Source organism: Octopus bimaculoides, chromosome 4, assembly GCF_046866305.1.
Source record: "Octopus bimaculoides isolate indiv1 chromosome 4, ASM4686630v1, whole genome shotgun sequence".
Lineage (NCBI taxonomy): Eukaryota > Metazoa > Mollusca > Cephalopoda > Octopoda > Octopodidae > Octopus > Octopus bimaculoides.
In genome coordinates, this window is record NC_142931.1 from 129,811,517 (window position 1) to 129,817,516 (window position 6,000).

The window sequence follows — 6,000 nt, forward strand, 5'->3', positions numbered from 1 at the left end:
AATTTAGCTGTTATTTTTGGCACATCTCACGACCATCTCAGTGACTAAAAAAAAAAAAAAAAGCGAGTGAACACATTTTGTTGTTTTAAATAGTACATTACAAATGAAATAATTTTCAAAATAACCTTATAGCACAAACTTAAAAGATTTGGTAAAATCTCTAGTTTAACACTCAGTCACAAAAGTGTAATATGTATAAAACAATGTGTAGTAAACAAATATGAAAGAATGTGCGCCGACGAAAACCCAACTTTAACAATTATAAAAAAAGAATTGCGCCAACGAACAGGGGTGGGGACTCGGAAAATTCACATCGGCAATTTTCCGAGTCCTCTCCCCCCACCCCTATTCGTCAGCGCGCATTTTTTTTTCATATTCGTTTACTACGCTGTTTTACACCTATTGCACTATTTTTTTTTTCATTTTTGTGACCAGGCGTAGGAGTGGCTGTGTGGTAAGTAGCTTGCTTACGAACCACATGGTTCCGGTTTCAGTCCCACTGCGTGGCACCTTGGGCAAGTGAGCCTCGGGCCGACCAAAGCCATGTGAGTGGATTTGGTAGACAGAAACTGAAAGAAGCCCGTCGTATATATATATATATATGTTTGTGTGTGTGTTTGACTACCGATGCTGGTGTGTTTACGTCCCCGTAATCTAGCGGTTCGGCAAAAGACACCGATAGAATAAGTACTAGGCTTATAAAGAATAAGTCCTTGGGTCGATTTGCTCGACTAAGGGCAGTGCTCCAGCATGGTCACAGTCAAATGACTGAAACAAGTAAAAGAGTAGATGTTAAAGAGATTAACCAAAGGTTTATCCAAAAGCAAATTAGAACATTACATATTAAATATTGAAAAAAAACACAAACATCTTGTTCACCAGTTCATTGAAAAAAAGTTTGAAATGTATTAGAGTAATTTCTGGAACAAATTGTCATTAGACCACATGAGGCTTCGGCAATTACCGAACGGATGCTTCTTTTTTTGAGTTCGTAAGTTTTGGTATTTTGTTACACAGACGGATATAATTTTTGCTTTTGGACATTTGTAGTCATTTTAATTGAACCTGCTTGGCGGTGGAAGTTTTTTTCTTTGACTATACAAGTTCACCCCTTCGCGAGCGAATTTTCAATCTTAATTTGTGTATTGTTTTCGGAGTTTTAACACTCAATTGTTTATTTTCGATCATGGCCTCCAGCTTTGGAGAGGATAACCCCCACCCCAAGTCGAGGAGCACGAAGAAACGTTTTCTCTCCCCCTTTGTGAACAAAACGAAAGCAATGAAATTAAAAAAAAAAATACTACCAATGCCACCACAATTAGCAACACTAGTGAAACACATGGAAAACCCGGAGAACACAAGAACAATAAAAGCTACAGTTGCGGCTTCGCATCCGCTGCAAAATTTTACCAAGAAACACTAAACGTAAGTGTCAAGGATTTAAAAAAGTTCAACAATCTAATACAAAGAAATGGCATAAATGTATTATTAACCCTGTCTTACGAAATTACACAACACACAGCACAAAAACGGTCATCTACAAAACTGTCCCTAAAATGCAGAAAAATAGAGCTATCAAAAAAACAAATAGAGAAGTGTTTACACCCAATTTAGAATAGAATCACGTACTCCCGCGATCGACTGATTCTAGTCTCGAACGATTGATTGTTGAGTATTTTGTTGAAGGCTTCTGTCCAGTTACGTGTACGTTGAACTGTTGAAATTGTTAAAATTATTGTTAATTTGTTGCTGTTTACCAAAAACACACAGCTTATGCAGCAGGCGTGTGGGTTTTTGTTGTATTTTCCCCTCGTTTGAGAAGGATAACCATATGCCTGAAATAGCCGTAGAGGAAGGACGAGCAGGAAGCCAAGGAAGCTACGCGTCGGTAGCTGGAAAACAGAACATGACGAAGACAGTACAACAGTTAGAAATGAGAGAAGTTGCTATCCCACCATGATAAATTATGTGAATGCATGCAATTTACAGACAGGGGGGGGGGGGGGTAGAGAGTAAAATTGACTCCTCCGGAGGATTTAATCGGAGATGCGAAAAGAACAGTATTTTATAGGACTATATTTGTCCGGAAAAAAGATTGAAATGGCTCCAGAAGAGACCATTGAAAAATGTTTAGACTCAATTAGAAGACATCTACTACATCCGAGGTAGGAAATAGGATACAGTGGAGGTAAGATTTGCCTCTGGAGAGGTGGCAGTTAAGCACTCCACTGTACCAGTAAGAACTGAAGAATGGCTGCCCCTGCCAATCTACCTGGGGAAACGAGTCTCTAGGGTGAGGATTGGCAGGATTCCGCCAGAAATAAGAGAAGTATGGATTGCGGCAGTTGTACTCTCTGGAAGCAATGAGGACCCATTGGTTGTGCAGGCAACCCGGGCACAGCAATTGAATTGGTAGGGTTACTGCCTAGAATTAATTGTCCAGGCCACCCAAGCGGACCTAAACGAGCTCCCAGAAATTGAGTTACCGGAAGACAAAAAATTAACAGTGACAGAAGGGAGACCGCCCACCTGCTATGGCTGCAGCCAGAAGGGGCACATAAAAAAGAAGTGCCCCCAAAACGAACAAGAACAGAAGAAAGCAGTGGAGATCCTGACCGAGATCGGGAGTACAGCGAAGGTAGCAGAAAGGACCCAGGATGCAACAGAGATGGAACAAACAGACCAAGATGCCGAGGAGGACTACATACAAGTAACAAGAGAAAGAGAAAATCACGTACGTAGCAAGGGGGAAGAAATTAGGCACTGTGGAAGTGAGATTCACCTCAGAAAACGAAGCCAAACAACATTCCACATTACCACTAAAGACAGAAAAAGAAAATGGTGCTCCTGCCGACCTACCTCGGTCGGCGAGTCTCAAAAATTTGGGAAATACCTCCAGATTTTGACATTTCTTGGGTAGTGGCAATTGACATTGGAGGAAAAAATTGAAATTCTACAAATAAACAAGCTACACCAACAAAATTGGAGGGGTGAAGGACTGAAGCTTTTATTTCAAGCAGACCAGCAAACGCTCGAAAAAATTCCAGACCTTATCCAATTATCAGAAGGTGCAAAATTGCGTGTATCAGTGGAGATAGGTAAACCGAGGACAACAGGACCACCTCAAAGCCTTTTGCCCGCAGAGATCAGACTGGAAACGCTCCCTTCCATCAAAAATAGTAGCACAACACCAACAGATGCAAACTACATTAGAAGCAATGTCATCACCACCTAAAACAACGACTACACAAATTACAGAAAATACAAAAATAACAGCAGAGAAAACAGAAACAACACCACCATCACTAATGGAAGTGATACCAATCTCAGCTACAGGACTGAATACGAAAATAACTACTAAAAATACAACAAACAACAACAGCACCAAAAGAAAAAAAGTAACACCAATAGACATCAACCCAACAGATTTACCCCTCCCCGAGTCTGACTCGGACATCTGCAAAGAAACGAATAAAGGAGAGTGGAAAGAAGTTCTAAAAGGGAAGAAAACGAAAAACAGACAACCTCAGCAACATAGACACGCTCATACAACCACAACACTACTGCCAGCACTGCATACAAAGCCGAAACCACCATCGAAAACCATATCAAACCTCACGGCAGTAAACACAAACAATGCACAACTTAATTACATACAAGAACACACCGACCGCACTCCAAACAATTATCTTTGAACAGCACCACACATACAGACCCTCAGCATTTCAAATAACATGTTCATTGACACAAAGGAAAATTACCTCAATGCAGTGGGCAAATTTCAGAAAACCATAATTAAAACTAACAATCTGATCGTAGAAACACCCACAGCCAGCCAGAGGAGTGAGAAAACCACTCACCCTCCCCCAATCAGAACAGCAAGTATATTTTTCCCCCCATTTCATAACCACACATCATGGTCTTGCTCAAGTTAAGAAGTTTAAAAGTTCGCTGTGGAAACAGAGGCTCTTCCTTAACGACCTCAGGTCACTAGAATTGGATGTCGTAGCCGCTAGCGAAACGAGACTGAACGGGCTGCAAGCTTTCACACTCCGTGTCAGCCGAGAGGAGGCGGTGGAACTGCGGTTTTGTTCCGGTAAGGTCTGGATATAAGTCTTTGTGGATCCCGAAGGCAAGCTGGTCATCCTCGATGTGAACGGCAGTGGTTCGAGATAAACTATACAGGCACAAAACTTGGAGGGGACGAACAAACAGACGTGAAGAAATTCTCCTGATAAGAATATATTCTTGCTTTTAATAGTCCATTGTTTGGGTTAACTTGTAGTAACGCCGTGCGCATGCGTAGAATTAAACAACCAAGCGTTCCCGCTTCTATTCTATCTCTTTTGCGGTCGGCCGACCATGAGCATGGACGTGTCAAGAGTGTCTCTAATACTCCAACCTGGAGACAGTCTCTTTACGTGTTAAGCTGTCTCTCTACATCTTTCGGACTTACACTCGACAGCTCGCTTACAGCTACAGAACAACGTCTCAGCAACTATGCTCATACACAACAGAAGCTGTAACAACAAGAACTAAAGATGTATATATTTACCACCTGAATAAAGTGTTGTTTGAGTTGATAGTCTGGAGTTCAGCGTTCCGTTATATTTCATAATTTTATAGTAGGAAAGCCAGGTATACATCTAATGATGTATAACCCACTTTCTACTAAAAACTCATTTTTCTTTTGGTTAATTTTTGACTTCCAGTGTGATTGTAGTAATGAATGCTCAATCCAAAACATTGATGGTTCAAATTCATACGACCCTGACTTTCCTGACGCTTTATTTCTCTACAGGAAGTGAATAATGAGGGGGGAGGAGAATACAATTCCTATTTTACAATAAGTTTGCACGTATTCCGAATACAAGTGGGAATTAAGCAGGTGATTATTTTGTTTCAGGGATAACTAATCCATATTTGTAATGGGAAATTGCTTTAAAATAGTTCATGCGGTTAATTGCTTATAACGGTATAATATATCAGTTGAGAAAACACAGGCTAAAGTCAGAATTTTGAAAGAAAAAAAAAATCTGAAGTAACTTTTTATAATTTTCCACAAGACTCAAGTTAGGGTCTTTAACTGAAATTTTGCTCATGATATGTAGTTAAATACAAGTAGCAGAATAAAGCCAGTCGAAAGTTCTACTGTTTATTGTTGGTTGGCCAAGAGACTAATGGCTGTGGCTAACTTAGTTGATCAAAATCTATGCGGAATGTGATAACATTAAAGTGCGTGTGTGAAAGTAATCAACAGGAAAAGAAAGAATACTACACGAGGAACAAGTTTTAATAAATGTATAAGTTTAACGCTTTGCGTGTGTGTGTATGTTGTAGTGTAATTAGTATCGCAGTATTCAGGTCTGGGTGGAAAGTTGAGGGATTCTACAATAAGATATGGCAATTTGTGCTTAAAATATTTCAATAGTAATTTATGCAATAACAGTCGTCCTATTAGTTCATTACACTCAAACTGAATGAAGTAACCCGATCCCTATAAAGTATACCTGAATCATTACACGGTGTTTTGGACGTTAATTTACTTATGTTTTTATATTGGTCTGAAATACTTAATTTTCTTAACAACTAATAATGTCCATTGGGAAAATGCTTTGCCTGTGTAATAATAATAATGAAAAAAAAAAGTATGTTTAAAAAACTTAGTTAAACAATCTCAAGTCTGCCCAATAGTATCAAGTGTAAAACGATTCTTTTCAATCGAGATCGATAAATCTTAAATGTTTCTCTTCATCGATTGAACCCTTTGGTTCTGTTCATTGGTTACAGAAACACACCATACATCACAATTACAGGTCCAGCCGGAGACTTCTAACTATTGTTTTCTATTCGCTTTTATTACTCACCCAAATTAACCGATGAATTTTATTTTTACTCAAACAAAGGATTTTCTAATTAGCTCGTTATTGTTCTAAGGAACATCTCTCTGAATGTCATTGCGCTGCTATTGAACTGGAAGTACTAATCCCCTAAATTCTA